Source organism: Notamacropus eugenii, chromosome 5 (assembly GCF_028372415.1).
Source record: "Notamacropus eugenii isolate mMacEug1 chromosome 5, mMacEug1.pri_v2, whole genome shotgun sequence".
NCBI classification, from domain to species: Eukaryota; Metazoa; Chordata; class Mammalia; order Diprotodontia; family Macropodidae; genus Notamacropus; species Notamacropus eugenii.
This window is the reverse complement of record NC_092876.1, coordinates 337,874,659-337,890,767: the sequence shown is the minus strand read 5'-3', so window position 1 is coordinate 337,890,767 and position 16,109 is coordinate 337,874,659. Positions and strand designations below refer to the sequence as shown.

Sequence of the window (16,109 nt, the reverse complement as noted above, 5' to 3'; positions counted from 1 at the left end):
TTCTCCACTGACAATCTTCCATTTATCTTGGGATCTGATAACACCACAAAATGTCCCAACTGTGATCAGGGCTGAGCTAAGAGAAGCATCCAAGCATGAAAGGACCCTCCCCGGTCTTGGTGACTTCATGCTTCAAGCATTCCCAGCAACAGAAGCCAAAGCATTAGCATCTCCTCCAAGCTTCCTCCATGGAAATGGAGCTGGAATGGGGAGCTCTGAGCCCGTGCAAAAGACATTTACTGTTATTTCTCCCTTCTTCCTGTTGCCATGCCCAGAGTTCTTGAGGCAGCCTGGTCATCTTCTCCAGACCACCAGGGGAGAGTGCTAAATAACAACAGCCCAAGGAAGAAGGCAGAGGCCTCCAAGCCAGGAGACGCAGATTCTAGTGGCAGACTCTTCCTTAATCAGAATCAAGCCCCAGAACAAACCCAAGGTCTAAAGGCTGTGACTAAGGCTGAGCTTCTAGATCAGCTGTTAGTAGAGAACTGTTTTACTTTCCAAGGAGGGAGGGGGAGAGAAGCATTCAAAGATCACATGCAAAAAACCCCCCAAAAAACAAATAAACCTGAACCCAACTCTCAATTTAGAGTATGGTTCTGCTTAGAGAAATAGAAAACACTCAGCTTATCTATTTTTAAAATTAAGAACAGAGCATAAATTTTTTTCAATTAATTACAGCAAATTCTTAAAATTGTACTTTAGGTCCATATTTTTGCTAGTTAACTTTTTCTTGGAAAAATATTCTACATCCAGTACTACCATTTCCTCCCTTCCCCCCACCTCCCTTACAGCTCCAGCTTCTGTCTCCATCTCTACTGAAACTTTGGTCTCAGAGGTTCCTCCTGATGGCCTAATCTGGGGGCTTTTTTTTCCAATTCATTATCTTTGACCTATCTTCAGGTATTGACACTGTTGACTTGTTGGATGTTGTCTCTCCCGAGACTTCAAAAATCTCCTGTTTCTCCTTCCTCTCTAAACACTCCTACTCCATCCTTTTTGCTGTCTCCTTGGCCTGTTCCTAACCAAGGTTCCCCACTGATCTGTGCTTGGCTTTTTCTTCTCTCCTAGAGATTTCATTTATTCTCGTGGCTTCAATGATGGTTCCACTGATTTACTTTTTCTCTTCTCTTCTCTCCTTTTTTCCTTTCCTTTCTTCCCATTTCCTCTTCTCCTTTCCTCTCTTCTCATCCCTTCTCTTCTCTTCTCCTTTTCTTCTCTACACTTTCCCTCTCTTCTCTTCTTGTCTTCACTCTTTCTCTTCTTTTTGGATTTTGAACCAGAACTGTGATTTCTTTGCTATAGTGTATTCCTACTGAGGAAATTCCCTCTGCCAATGAGGAAAGGTACTTGCTCTTTCATTCATGCCCACAGGAAATTTTTTGGTGGTGTTGAGAGATGAAGGTCAGGGTGTGTGACAGACAGAATCTAAACCAATGTCCTCTTGACTTTAAGGCCAGTTCTCTATCTCTCATACCAACCTGCCTCTTGGTTCTGCTTAATCCACTCCGCATCATTTCATACACATCTTCCCAAGTTTCTCTTAATAACTAATATTGTAGTATATTAATATACCATAGCATGTTTTTTATTTTTTTTTACCATAGATTTAGAGCTGAAATGGACCTCAGGGATCATCTAATCTAACCTCCTTGTTGTACTGATGAGGAAACTAAGACCCCAAAAGGTCAAATGACTTATCCAAGGTCATCCAGGTAGTAAGTTCCAGAATGATGTCTTGACCTGAGGTGCTCTGACTCCAAACCAAGTGCCCTTTCTATTGTACCACATTTCCTCTCCTAGATGGATGACAGAGTAAGGTTCTAAAGAGATGTTGAACCACTGGAACAATGGGCTGGATCTAATTAAATGGATGTTACTGAGATTAAATGTAAAGTTCCACACTTGGGAGTTTAAAATGTCAATTTCCCAAGTATAGGATAAAGGAGGCATTCAGTGTGTCATAAACTGTGGCTTACAACTCACAGATAATGAGTGAAAAAAAGTTTAAGAAACCCTGGATTAGATAAAAGTTCCTGTGAAAAAGATCCAGGGATTTTAGTGGACCAAACCTAAACTGAAATCAACAGCGTAACATACCTAAAAGCTGCTGCCATCTAGGCTACACCACAGGGCATGGGGAATAGAGTACAGGAGATGATCATTCCTTGATAATCTCCCTGAGTTAACTACATCTGAAGTAGTGTCATGTCCATTTCTGAATACCAGATTATAGGAAAGACATTGGCAAACTAGAGCAGAAGTAGAAGAGGGCAGCTATATAAAAGGACTAGAGACCATGCCATATGAGGATCAGCTGAAAGAACCAGGGATTTTCAACCTGGAGAAGAGATTTGGGAAGGACATGATGTTTTCAAATATTACAAGGACTGCTGTGGGTGCAGAGGACAGAACTAAAAGGAATGGGTGAAAGCTCCAGAAAAATAGATTTAGTTTTGATATAAGAAAAAACTCCCTAAGAATTAGAGCACCTTAACCCCAATTGCCTTGCAAAACAAAACAAAACAAAAAAACCAGTCCTGGAGTCAGGAGGACCTGAGTTCAAAGCCAGCTTCAGACACTTGACACTGCTGAGCTGTGTGACAAGTCTCTTAACCCTGAATATCTCACCAAAAAAATAATAGCAATAATGATAATTAGAGCAGACCACAAGTAGAATGAGTTGCCTGGTTACCTTGCCCAAAATACTAAAATATTTATGATAGTCCTTCTTGTCTTCCAGCTGTCCCTCCCAATATCTGAGTCATTTGCAGACTTGATACACAAGCCCTCTTTACCTTTGTCTAAGCCATTAATAAAAACATTAAACAGCACAAGATCAAGTGTAGTCCCTCTCAGGCCACTCCCCTTGAGACCTCCTCCTGTGTGACCTTGGGCAAGGCACTTAACCTCTGTTTGCCTCAGTATTCCATGGGAATAATAAAGCACCTACATCCCAGGGTTGTTGTGAGGATCAGTTGAGATTATATTTGCACAGCATTTAGCGCAGTGCCTGGCCCATCATAGGCACTATAAAAACGTTAGTCGTCACTATTACTCCGCATGAACACCAGACCATCTTTCATCAGCTCCAAATTCAAACCTTAATTTCACCTAGCCTGTGCCTCACAGCTAATGATTGCTCATGTTCAATTCAAGAATCATTTTTAAGTACCTACTATATACAAGACAGGGCAGCAAGGTGGTGCAGTGGATAGAGCACTGGGTTTAGAGTCGGGAAGACTCCTCTTTCTGAGTTCAAATCTGGCCTCAGACACTAACTGACTGTGTGACCCTAGGCAAGTAACGTAACCCTGTTTGCCTCAGTTTCCTCACATGTAAAAGTGAGCTGGAGAAGGAAATGGCAAATCATTCTAGTATCTTTGCCAAGAAAACCCCAAAGGGGTCATAAAGAGTTGGATGTGACTGAACAACAACGTGCACAAGACACTGCGCTTTAAGGCAGTATTAGAGCAAGAGCACTGGCCTCAAAGCCAGGGAGGCGTGGGTTCGGATCTTGAATCTGACACAAACAAGTTGTGTGACCCTGAGCAAGACACTTGACCTCTCAGGGTTTGAGGCCAGTTTCATCAAACTCAAATAGAAATGGGTGCAATAAACTATATAGAAGGATCCCTGTCAGCTGCATATTAACTAAAAAAACACATTTCTGAGGGGAGACAATAAGGGATAAATGACTTGCCCAAGGTCACACAACTAGTAAGTATCTGAGGTCAGATCCTGACTCTGGAACTGGTGCTCTATCGACTATGCCACCTAGCTGTCCCAAGAGAAAACCATGTATTAATATTAGTTATATTTATGTTTTAAAATATTTCCCAATTACATTTTTATCGGATTCAGGCTTCAGTTATGGGCCACACACCTCTGCTCTAGGCAAGTCTTTAAGTCTCTAAGCTGCAAAGAAAGCATCTACCTGCATTGGTAGAGGGAGTTTCCTCACCTGGGAATTCCCTATGTCAGTTAAATCACAGATCCAGTCCCCATCCTCTAGGTGAAAGGCACTCAGCTAGGTGTAGGCCAGATGCTGGTTTTGCAATCTTATAGCATCTAGATATTCCCTTAATACAAACCCAACATTCCTCTTTGAATTTTCTCACCACAAAGGGAGCCCCCATTGGGTGCAGTCATATGATGATGCTAGTCTGGACAAAATAGATGGCATTCAGAGAATCTTGTCTAGTTCTTCTCTGCTCAAGGCAAGGCATTTTTCCTAAACTAGCAAGCCCCCAGAATACTGCCAAGGCCAGAGCTCAGAGAACAGCATAAACCCAAGAGGAAAAGAAAGTCAAGGTTCGGTCAATCCTAGAAAAACATGAGCCATCGTTAAGTACAGATTTCAGCACGATGGCTGACCCTCTACTCCCCCTTAGTTTCCCATCCTAATATCTGTGCAGGAGCCTTTTACAATGTTATCACTTCTTTAAACACACTTGGGTATCCTAGTTCCTATTCCAGACAATTGGCAGGTACCCAGTTAATAGATTTCTTCACCAGACTGTTGAATGCATTGGCCATTGGTCAAAAGTGAGGTCATCGACAGTCTCTGGTCTCTAATTGAAAAAACCTGAGGAAGAATGATCATTTATTTTTTTTATAAATACCCAGGTAATGCTGAATTTACTTCATTTAGTTTCCTTAGTAGCAGAGGAAGATTCGTGATGACCAGAAGCTTCTGCTACTTTTATTAAAATATTTATGTATCCATTCCCTCAATGCATCTATAAATGATTTGCCTCACTGTACTAGAAATCAGACCCAATCTCATCCTTGGTAGTTTCTACCCAGCATCATCAGACCCCCCTGGCTCCCCTAATGCCTACTTTCTCAAACTGGGGTACAAACAGGGATGTGCCAGAATTGGCACCTACCCTCAGACCCAATTGTTAAATGTTCAGCACAAGCACTTATACCTTGAAAATTAACAAAAACTACAAATCAGTGCTTGATTTACTGGTTTGGGGTTTTTTGGTTGTTGGTTTTTCTGTCTAGACTTAGAAGTGATGGAGAAAATATTAATAATGCAGGTTAAACCTTAAAAATATGTCAGGGCTATATATTTCCCCTAGGGAGATAGTTGTTAAACTTTTACCAGGATACCCCTGAGGACAACCCTGATACTCAAGGAAAACCCACAGTCATCTATAGATGGCTTTTCATAATAGCTGAATTCTGACGGTAGGTTGCCTTTGCATGCCTTCCCCCTAGATCATCAGGTCCTGGGGAGTTTAAGAGGAAGTGTCTTCCTTCCCAAAGTTGATGCTAAAGAATCTGGAACCATCCATCATTACCAGAGGCTGGATTTATATGAACATACTCCCTTTAGCATACAGAGAAGCTTCTACCGATCCATTGTTGATAGAATGTGTGCTCTTAGTTATTTTTCCAGCAGTGGTGATGCTAGGATATTGACCCAACCACAATCTTTCAATTCTCTTTGTGGTTGAAGACCGTTTTTCATAGGATTTAGAGCTAATAGATCATCCTCTAACCACCGGATTTTATAAGTGAGGAAAGTCAGGTCCATTAGGGAAATGTGAATTAAGTCACACAGGTAGTATTTTTGAAAGGAAGGAAGGAAGGAAGGAAGGAAGGAAGGAAGGAAGGAAGGAAGGAAGGAAGGAAGAACATAGGTATAGAAAGACATGATAGATAATAGATAAATAGATATGGATATAGATAAACAGATATGATGATAGATTGATAGATAGAAGATATAGAGAGACATGACTGACAGACAGAACATTTATTAAAAGCATATTATGTGTAGACACTGTGCTGAGCACTGGAATACAAATATAACCAAGACAGCCCCTATCTTCAAGAAGTTTCTATTTTAATGGGGGTAGATAACACATAAGGGGGTGCAGAATGGGAAGGGGAATACCAGTGTGAGGGCAATGTGGCAGGCGAGGAGAAGGGGACTAGAGGGAGAGTCTAGGTGAGAGGAGAAAAAGCATGGCCAGGGTTCTCCTTAAAATGGTAGTACAGAGAAGGGAGTCATCAATGAGGTAAGGAGGGTTTCCGGGTGATGGTTTCTCCAGAGTGCCAGGTGGTGGGCGAGAAGAAAGAAGAGGAGTCTGGAAAGAATCCAGAAAGAGATAAGAACAACATGGAAGAGTAAGTCCAACACACACGCTGGGATCTGAACCCACATCCTGACTCCAAACCCAAGAGGCTTTCTACTACATCAACAAGATACATTTGTGGTGTTGGGCAGGAAGGAGGTTGAGGAATGACAACTAACAGAAACTAGGGGTGCAGTCTATGGTCATCTTTGCCAAGCTAAAAAAGTAACCCATGGTGGATAAAAGAACCATAGCTCTGGAGACAGAAGGGACTATATACGTCATCTTAGGGAGTCCATTTGGTCAACCCAGAAAGGTTAAGTAATTGTAAGTAGTAGTGTCAGAGGCAGAATTTGAACACAGGTCCTCTGACTCCAAAGCCAGTGGATCAAGCTTCATGATCACTCCCAATAGTCAAGATTATCTGGCCAAAGAAGAATGCTTTAACCCAAAAAAGGAAGCAAAAAAAAAAAAAACTCCAAGAGAATGCAAATTCCCAAAGTCACAATTACTTCCCAAATATAACCCTTCCTTCCTTCTAATAAGATCTGAATGAACCCACTCCCACCCAAGCATCCAGTCCTCCACCCAGGCCATCCTGGGGATAGGAGAGGCTTGCCAGCTGTCAGCTGGGTGGAGAGAATACCTGAAAGCTGCTGCCCAAACAGGAAGTCTGGTGGTGCCTCTCTGAAGGGAGGCCTGGGGAGTGTCCATCCCTCTGGAGACCAGAGATAGGTCAAGAGAGCTAGGACAACCTACTGGGGGTTTCCACAACCTGAGATGAAGTTAGACAGTAGATTGTGACATGCCACGAGGGAAGAAAACTGTAATTCTGTAATTCCATCAAATCCTACTCTTACTCAAAAACCTTCTGAAGTGAGATGCTCCCAATGTCCTTAACAACCAGGCCCAGGGAGTCCAATGCACATGTGCCTGGTGCCCCAAATTATCCCAAGTAATCTGGCCAAGTGGGGGAAGAGGGAGTGGCAGCCTAGGTATATAGGATGGTGTGGTCTAGGGAACAGAGGACTGGGCCTGGGTTCAAATCTCACCTCAGACACTTACTTAGCTGTGTGACCTTGGACAAGTCACTCAATCTTTCTGAGTCTCGGTTTTCTCATCTATAAAATGGGACTGATAATAACAATTGTTGTAATAATAATGAGGATGATAACTACCTCACATAATTGTAATGAGGATCAAATGAGATAATGTAGGAAAGCAACATAGTTCAATCAAAAGTATGCTGGATGCTGTGTTTGAGGACTTACCCACTTACTGACTAAGTGATCCTGGGTAAGTTATTTAACTGCTCTAGACCTCAGTTTCCTTTTCCGTAAAATGAGAGGGTTAAACTAGATAGTATCTAAGGTCCCTTATAGTTCTATAGTCTATGAGCACATGCTCAGTGGTGTGTGAACCTTAAAGGACCACATAATAATCACAGCAAGTACTTACATGTTGCTTTAAGTTTTGCAGGGTACCTTGAAACAATTTATCTCATTTTATTCTCAGAAGAGTCCTACAGGGTACGTTCTATTACTGTCCCCATTTTTACAGATGAGGAAACTGAGGCTAGGAGAGTTAAGTGACTTGCCCAGAGTCATACACTAAGTATCTGACTGGCAGAATTTGAATTTGGGTCTCCAATTCTAGAATGCAATTCAAACAAGTAGCTATCATTCCCATCAATCAACAAGCAATCATTATTAATTAATCATTATAAATTTTAAATTGTAAATGTTAATTAATTAGTAATTAATAAGCAATCATTTATTGAGCACCTACTATATGCCAGACACTGTGCTAAACACTAGGGATACAAAAAGGGGCAAAAGACAGCCTTCACCTTCAAGGAGCTTGCAACCTAATCAACATACAAACAAATACATACGGAGCAAACTATATATAGGATAGATAGGGAATAATTAGCAGAGAGAAGGCATTGGAATTAAGAGGGGTTGGGGAAGGCTTCTAGTAAAAGATGAGATTCTAGCTAGGACTTTGCAGAGGAGAATGAATAGCCAGAGAAAAGGTCCAGAGCTGAAAAATGAGGGTCTTGCTCGTGGAACTGCCAGGAAGCCAGTGTCACTGGATTAAAGAGTGCATATGGGGGAGTAAGATGGAAGAAGACAGCAAAGGAAGGTTGGACTTCGAATACCAAACAGTGTTTTATATTTGATCCTGGAGGCAAGAGGGAGCCAATGGAGTTTACTGAAGAGTGGGGTGACGTGATAAGACCTAAGCTTTAGGAAAATCGCTTTAGTGGCTGAATGGAGGCTGGACTGGAGTGAGAAGAGACTTGAGGCAGGCAGACCCACCAGGAGGTTGTTGCGATAGTCCAGGAGCGAAGTGAAGAGTAAGGGCAGTGTCAGAGGAGAGAAGGAGGTACATTCGAGAGATGCTAAAAAAGAAATGAGGAGAGGTCAAAAAAAAGGACCACTTCTTTAACATTCCCTATACCTTTCCTCTCTTTTTCAGCCTTCATAGTTACAGATACCAGGAAGACCAGTGGTACCTGTAGCACCACTCCACACCATCCCCACCCCCCATCCCAAGCATTCTATTTAATGCTCTGATTAACAACTACCTTCCAAAGCAATGGAGAAGAAAATGGCTGAAATGCTCATCTATACCAGGGCCCATCTGCCAGACCATAACCCTCAATTAATGAGAGCACCTGCTGACTTCTTCCTCGATTCCAGACTGACCTCATTCCCTAGTCCTCAAGTCACTGGTCAAATCTTTCTACCACAGAGACAAGGAAGCCCGAGGGCCTCTTAAATTCATTCATTCATTCAAGGAGAATGAATGTCTGTTATCCATCTGTCAAGCCCTGCTGAGAATGTTTTGTTGTCCTTCACTCCTGTCCAGTCATCTCCATCTCTTCATGACCCCATGTGGGGTTTTCTTAGCAAGCTTACTGGAGTGGTTTGTCATTTCCTTGTCCAGCTCATTTTACAGAGGAGGAAACTGAGGCAAACAGGGCTATGTGACTTGCCCAGGGTCAAATAACTAGGAAGTGTCTGAGGCTGGATGTGAACTCAGCTCCTCCTTACTCCAGGTAAGGTACTTCACTGTGCCACCTAGCTGCCCTTGGTGCTGAGAATACAAATACAAAATAGGATTTTAGTTGTGAAACAGTCCCTGCCCTCAAGGAGCTTATATTCAGTAAAAAAAACATGTTCCCAGATATTTATCTACATATTATATTATGGATATATTATATACATAATATATATTATATTACTATATAATATATTATATATTCTATGTATTTATATATATTATACTACATGTATATATTATACCAAATACAACCATAAATAAATAATATAATGCTGGATGTGGGGGAGGGGGAAGGTTGGAAAGGCAAAGGCATGAACTGGAGAGGCCTGGGTGAGGAGTGGCCCTTTACTTGATAAGAGGCAGTTATTTCATCACGTGATGATTCTGATCTGATTGATGACCTGGTCCTTATTCTGAATTTGGATTCTAGTTTCTTCAAGTCCCTAACCAAGGTTTTAATTCTCTTGAGGCCCATTCACTCAGTCACTAGTCAGTCAATAAACTTTTATCAATCACCTCTAGGCACCAAGGCACAACCCCTATGTTAAGCACTGAAGACACACAGAAAAGCAGAAGACAGTCCCTGTTTTCAGGGAGTTTACAATCTGATGGAGAAAATGTGCCAACAACTATGCACAAAAAAACATTCACAGGATAAATGGGAGATGATCAACAGGGAGACACCACAGTAAATAAGGGGGATCAGGAAAGGCTTCCTGAAGAAGGTAGGATTCTAGCTGGGGTCTGAAGGAAGCCAGGTGAGCATTTTATGTATGGAGAGACAGTCAGTGAAAATGCCCAGAGTTCAGAGATGCAGGGTCTTGTTGAGGAACAGTCAGGCCAGTGTCACTGAATGGAAGAGTATGTTGAGGGGGACAGGGGAGGAAAGACGTGAAAGTGAGAGGAGGGACAGATTATGAAGGGCTTTGAACATTATTGGATGTGAGTCACCCTCTCCCTATAGGGGAGGAAAGTACTTAGTTTGATGATAGACTCCCAGAGTTCTTCATCCAATCTTCATTCTCTCATACAAGCCCTGGTGACATGTAGGGGTCTTTAAGGGATATCATCCCCCCATCTCCAAAAAGGTAGAATTTAAGGGACCAGACTTTCACAAATATGTTCTCATTTGGAATCCAAACTCAACCTGTCCAAAATAGACCTTAAAACTTTCTCTCCTAAGTGTACCCTGCCTCTAATCTAATCTAAAATTTATGTCTAGGACACCGCCATCCTTCCAGTCACCCAGATTCATGACCTGAGTCATCCATCATTCTTCCCTGTCCCTCATCCTTTCAGGGACTCCGTAACTTTATCTGTGAAATGAAAATAATAACATTGGTACTACCTTCCCCACTGGGTGGAGAGGAGAGAATGCTTTGAAAACTACAGAAATTAACCAAATGTGGGTCATCTCCATCCCTTCAGTGCTTTCCCACACTCCTACCTTACCTGGCCAATATTTTCAAAGACTCATGGGGTTTCTAATATGGAAGAAGCCTTAGAAATCATTTTGTCCAGTCCTCCAATATTATACATAAGGAAACTGAGACCCAAAGAGAGGCAGGAGTTGCCCGTCTCACAGCTATCTAGTGACAAAGGTAGAGGGAGCTAGATGATACAATGTGCAAAGCATTAGACCTGGAGTCCAGAAGATCTGAGTTCAAATTTTCCTTCAGATACTTAGGCCCTGGGCAAGTCCCTTAACTTCTGTTTGCCTCAGTTTCCTTGACTATAAAGTAAGAATAATAACAATATCTACCTCCCAGGCTTGTGTTGAGGATCAAGTGAGATAATATTTGCAAAACAATTAGTTCAGTGCCTGATTCATAGTACGAATAAATAATTTTTCCCTTCTTTCCTGTAACTCAGTTTTCCTACTCCAGCCTTCCTTTCCCTACCCTGCATTCTCTTTTTGCATAGTAGCATATTCTATGGATAATTTATAAAACTGAGATAATCTTGCTCAGAAGACAGGTACGGTTCAGAAAATCCAAGACACAACTAACCACAGACCTGTTGGTATGTCTGCTGTTTTATGAGACTTCAAGAGTCTTCCCTCCAGCTGAGCCATCTGACAGTACATTCAACTTGCAAGCACGCCCATTATGAGCAAGGATTGGTCTTATTTTATGGCTGAATCCAAGTGTCAGATGGTTTGTTTACGTAACTCTTGTGTTCTGAGGCTTGCTGGGCCCTTGTTCCAAGAACAGCCAAGTGAGGCCGTGAGGTACAATGAAAAGGGCACTGGTTTGGATGGAGAATCAACTTTTGGCTCCATCCCTTTATACGGCCACAAGGCACTTTCCATGGATGGGCCTGAGTTTTCTTACTTGTAAGATGAGGAGGTTGGACTAGATGCCCTTTATAGGCCCTTCCAACTTTAAATCCTAGGATTTTAAGAAACAAAAGCTAACAACCTTAGCTCCTCCAGTTCCTAAGGCGGGGAAAATCAGATAAAGGAATTGTTCATTAAACTTAATGTTTTAGGCTCCCAGGGATAACTGCAAAAGAAAAAGAAAGAAAGAGAGAGACAGAGAGACAAAGAGAGCAAGAGAGAGAGAGGGAGAGGGAGAGGAAGAGGGAGAGGAGAGAGAGAGAGAGAGAGAGAGAGAGAGAGAGAGAGAGAGAGAGAGAGAGAGAGAGAGAGAGAAAGAGAGAGAGAGAGATTGAGACAGAGAGAGAGAGAGAAAGGAAGAGAAAGAAATGAAGAAAGGAAGAAAGAAAGAGAGAGATAGAAAGAAAGAAAGAAAGAAAGAAAGAAAGAAAGAAAGAAAGAAAGAAAGAAAGAAAGAAAGAGAAAGGAAGGAAGGAAGAGAAAGAAAGAGAAAGAAAAAGGAGGAAAGGAAAGTCTAAGGCAATTTCAGGCCCTTAGGAAAGAGATTATCTTCCTTTTTTTTTTTTTCTCCATAGGGATAGGATATGCCTTACTAAGCCTCTCCACAAAAATGGATCCCCTCCACCTACTCTGTCTATATGTAAGGCCAGTCCCTCCCAATGGACACTCTACCTTCCAAGCATGAAGTGCTCTCTGCTAAAAGACTCCCTGCATCTCACAGAAGCTGGTTCAGAAAGTCAGAGCTGAGACTCCACACAGAGGCCATCCCCAGCACTGCAGGGCCCTTTTGAAGAAACAGTGTCAGCCTAAAGAAAGAAATTAACTGCACTGCACCCCCCCCCCCCAAAAAAAACAACTAGCAATGGAAAATTACCAGAAATGTCCAAACAAAGAAAGACTAAAAAAAAAAAGATTAGGCATCAGAGTGGAAGGATCTCCACTGCCAAGTGGCTACTCTGTGATTTTTTTTTAAACTGGTGACAGAGAAGATTGTTAAAGGAGGGAAATCAAGTCTGGGCAGGTGGAATCAGAGGGGAAGCAGATGGGCTCCAGGTAGGGAAGAGGGGATCTGGCAGCTGGGACTTAGCAAAGCAGCAACAGACAGGTTGGCTGCAGTCCTTGGCTCCCAGGGCCAGTAGGACAGGCTCTGCACTCGCTGCCAACTGTTAATCAAGTTTAGCTTTGCTATCTTTCACATAATGATGTACCTTCTACAAGGCCTCCAAGCTGGTCATTTGGGCCTTTTGAAATAGGTGTGTGTCACTTGACACAATATATGTGTGTTTGTCCTTCATTGCTGAAGAAGACCACGCCATCAGAGAAATGATGACATGACTTGCACTTGACTTTGTTTTTTGAGGGAGGGCTGTGCAGGTCACCAGTCTCACTTCTCCTCCAGAGCCATCTGAATCCAGTGACCAGATATTCATCAGGATGACTGGAGATGACCCAGGATGAGGCAATTAGGGTTAAGTGACTTGCTCAAGGTCACACAGCTAGCGAGTGTCAAGTGTTCAAGGTGGGATTTGAACTCAGGTCCTCCTGACTCCTGCACTGGTGTTCTAGCCACTGCACCACCTAGTTGCCCCAATTTGACACAATAGATGGGCTTTTGAAGTATCCCTTGGAAGCCAAGATCTGTGTTGACTGCAATAAGAACTTTCTACTTAAAGGAAGCTCAAGGGGAATACTTTTGTAAAGAGCAGAATGATCTTTTAACATAAATATACCCACACACAGACATGCACACACACATATACACATGAAGTCGGAAGTAGGCAGTGTCATATAGTATTGAAAGCCTTGACGAGGAATCAGAGGACCTGGTCTTAAATCCTAACTCTACCAGTTCCTACCTTTGTGAGCTTGGTCAGTTTTTTAACCTCTCTCAGCCTCAATTTTTTTCATCTGGAGGTTGGGGGATTGGACTAGATCTAAGGTCCCTTTTGGCTCTGAGATTATGATCTATAACCTTTGTTTTGTATCACAAACCCCTGCGGCGGTCTAGTGAGATCTATGGACCTCTTCTGAGAATAATACTTTTAAATGCATAAAATATAATGCATAAATTACAAAGGGAACCAAAATTAGTGAAAACAAAAATGTAACTTTTTAAAATTTCCCCATTCAAGTTCCTAGACTCTTTGAAGTCTTGTTCAGCTAAGGCTGACGCTTCATGACCCAGTTTGGGGTTTTCTTGACAAAGATATTGAAGTAGTTTGCCATTTCCTACTCCAGCTCATTTTATAGGTGAGGAAACAGGCAAACAAGGTTAAGTGACTTGCCTAGGGTCACACAGCTAGTAAATGTTTGAGGTCACATTTGAATTCCTGACTCCAGGCCTAGCACTATATCTACTCTACCACCTAGCTGCCCTTCCTGAAGTCTAAGGCCCATGCAAAGAAACCTTGATCTATAATTTTTCTATGCTGTATTTCCCTGAAAGCAGAAAGTGTGCCCAGGGAGAAATGTCATCCCTCCTAAAGGGTCCTGTAACAAAGCATTGTAGTGGAAAGAACATTAAACTTGAGTTCCAATCCTGACTGCCACCTCCAGGACTAAATACATGACTCCCTGAGTAATGCATTTTATATTCTCTGAGTCTTTGCTATCTAATCTGTAAAACAGGGTTAATAATGCTTGCAATAGTTGCTTCACAGGGCTGTTGTAAAGAAAGTAAAATGTAATAGAAATGAGAGTAATTAACATTAAATCTTCTTGTGAAGTTATGAAAAACCATGGAGCATATAAATAAAGGAGTACTGCCGAGCTGAAGAATTCAAGGCAACACTTGAAAATGTACAAATGCAATCACTTCTGTTTGTCTGGGGGTTTTATTTTTTTAGACAAAATTCTTTATCTTACACATTCCTCAGCAATCCTTCCAGACTACAACCAGAAAACTATGGAACACTTCCCAGACTTGGGTGCCATCCTTGGGCTGGGAGAAGGCTGATCTTCTCTGTACCGTTACAGTGTTAGTGTACGTAATGTTATTCCAAGTACGGCAATCTGGAACTCAACCCAACCCAACCCAAGCTAGAGGGCTTGCCCACTGAGGACCACTCGGCAGAAAGGTGCACGTATATACACATTAAAAATGATCAGAAGAGAATATGGAGAGAGTTTAATGGTTAAGTTCATTTTTTTTTTTAAATCTTAACCACCATTACAAACAAATAGGCAGAACAGCAAATAAAGTACAGGTCTAGAGTCAGAAAGACTCATCTCCTTGAGTTCACATCTGGCCTCAGACCTTTATTAGCTGTGTGACCCTGGGCAAGTCACTTAACCCTGTTGGCCTCAGTTTCCTCATCTGTAAAATGAGCTGGAGAAGGAAATGACAAACCTCTTTAGTATCTTTGTAGGAAAAAAAGCCAACCAAATGGGGTCATAAAGAGTCCAACGTAACTGAAATGACTGAAAAACAACAACAAATACTGTTTTAAGAAAAAAAAAACTCTATATAATATGTATAATTTAAAGATTTCCAACTCCCAGCTAATCACTCAGTGTTATTCATTTCTGTATACCTCTCTCAGTCCCTAGCACAGGGTCACACTCAAGTTGTTGAATGAAAAGAATGAATGGAAAAACAAAATCCAATACAAAGGGAGGATTCTAGTGCAAAGGACAAAGACCTAGTACAAAGAAACAAATCCCTTGGAATTTGTTTTAAAGGGATGGGACCCATATATTGACTTTTCTAATCATTAGGACCAACATAAAACCCCATGTTTGCAAGCAGTTATAAGTTAGGGGGCAGAAATACAAACCCAGAGTCTGCTGCATCCTTGGGTGTATACACTAACTTGGAGAAGTTTGGTACATTGTTCACCAAATTTCTTTTTAGTCTGAACCTTGATTTCATAAGGGCAGCTATGTGATGCAGTGGATAGAGCACCAGGTCTCTAGTCAGGAAGACTCCTCTTCCTGAGTTCAAATCTGGCCTCAGACACTTACTAGCTGTGTGACCCTGGGCAAGTCACTTAACTGTTTGCTTCAGTTTCCTCATCTGCAAAATAAGTTGGAGAAGGAAATGGCAAACTACTCCAGTACCTCTGCCAAGAAAACCCCAAATAGGGTCACAAAGAGTTGAAGACAATAAAATAACTCACAACAATAACAATGGTTTCATTGGTATGAGGAACTCTTAGGTGAGGAAGCTCCTTCTGCCAATAAAGGTCAACAACTGTATTGCAACTTATAGCCTCAGCGAGTTTTCTGGAGCACTGAGAGGCTACAACTTGCCCAAGGTCACTCAACCAATATTTGTCAGAGGTAGGATTTGAACCCAGACCTTCCCAACTATTAGCAGGAAGCCTATACATAATGTTATACTGCCTCCCAGTCAACAAATGTTAAAATGGTCCCATGATCTCATTGATTTGAGAGTTTTCTCCAACAACACATCCATGATCTTGCAAAAAGTTTTGGACCTATCCAACATGCTAAAGACCTTATTCAATTTCTTGCCAGGTAACTAGCCCATATTTTCTTCTTATTCTACAATTCCTCAATGATGTCCTTTACTTCCTATTCTTCTTTGGAGTTCCTCCTTGGTTATATGTTGCAACCAACATACACCCGCCATATGCCTCTCCATTGCCTTCTGT

At 41.8% G+C, this 16,109-nt stretch overlaps 1 protein-coding gene and 1 non-coding gene across 3 annotated transcripts in view; both read right to left on the bottom strand.

The window, feature by feature from the left end:
* Positions 1–16,109, bottom strand: part of SLC12A8 (solute carrier family 12 member 8) — a 188,467-nt gene that overhangs the window by 111,765 nt on the left and 60,593 nt on the right. The gene's annotated exons all lie outside the window — the stretch shown is intronic.
* Positions 14,393–14,499, bottom strand: LOC140509345 (U6 spliceosomal RNA). Its single transcript, XR_011968674.1, has one exon. It is a non-coding gene; the product is annotated as a U6 spliceosomal RNA (small nuclear RNA).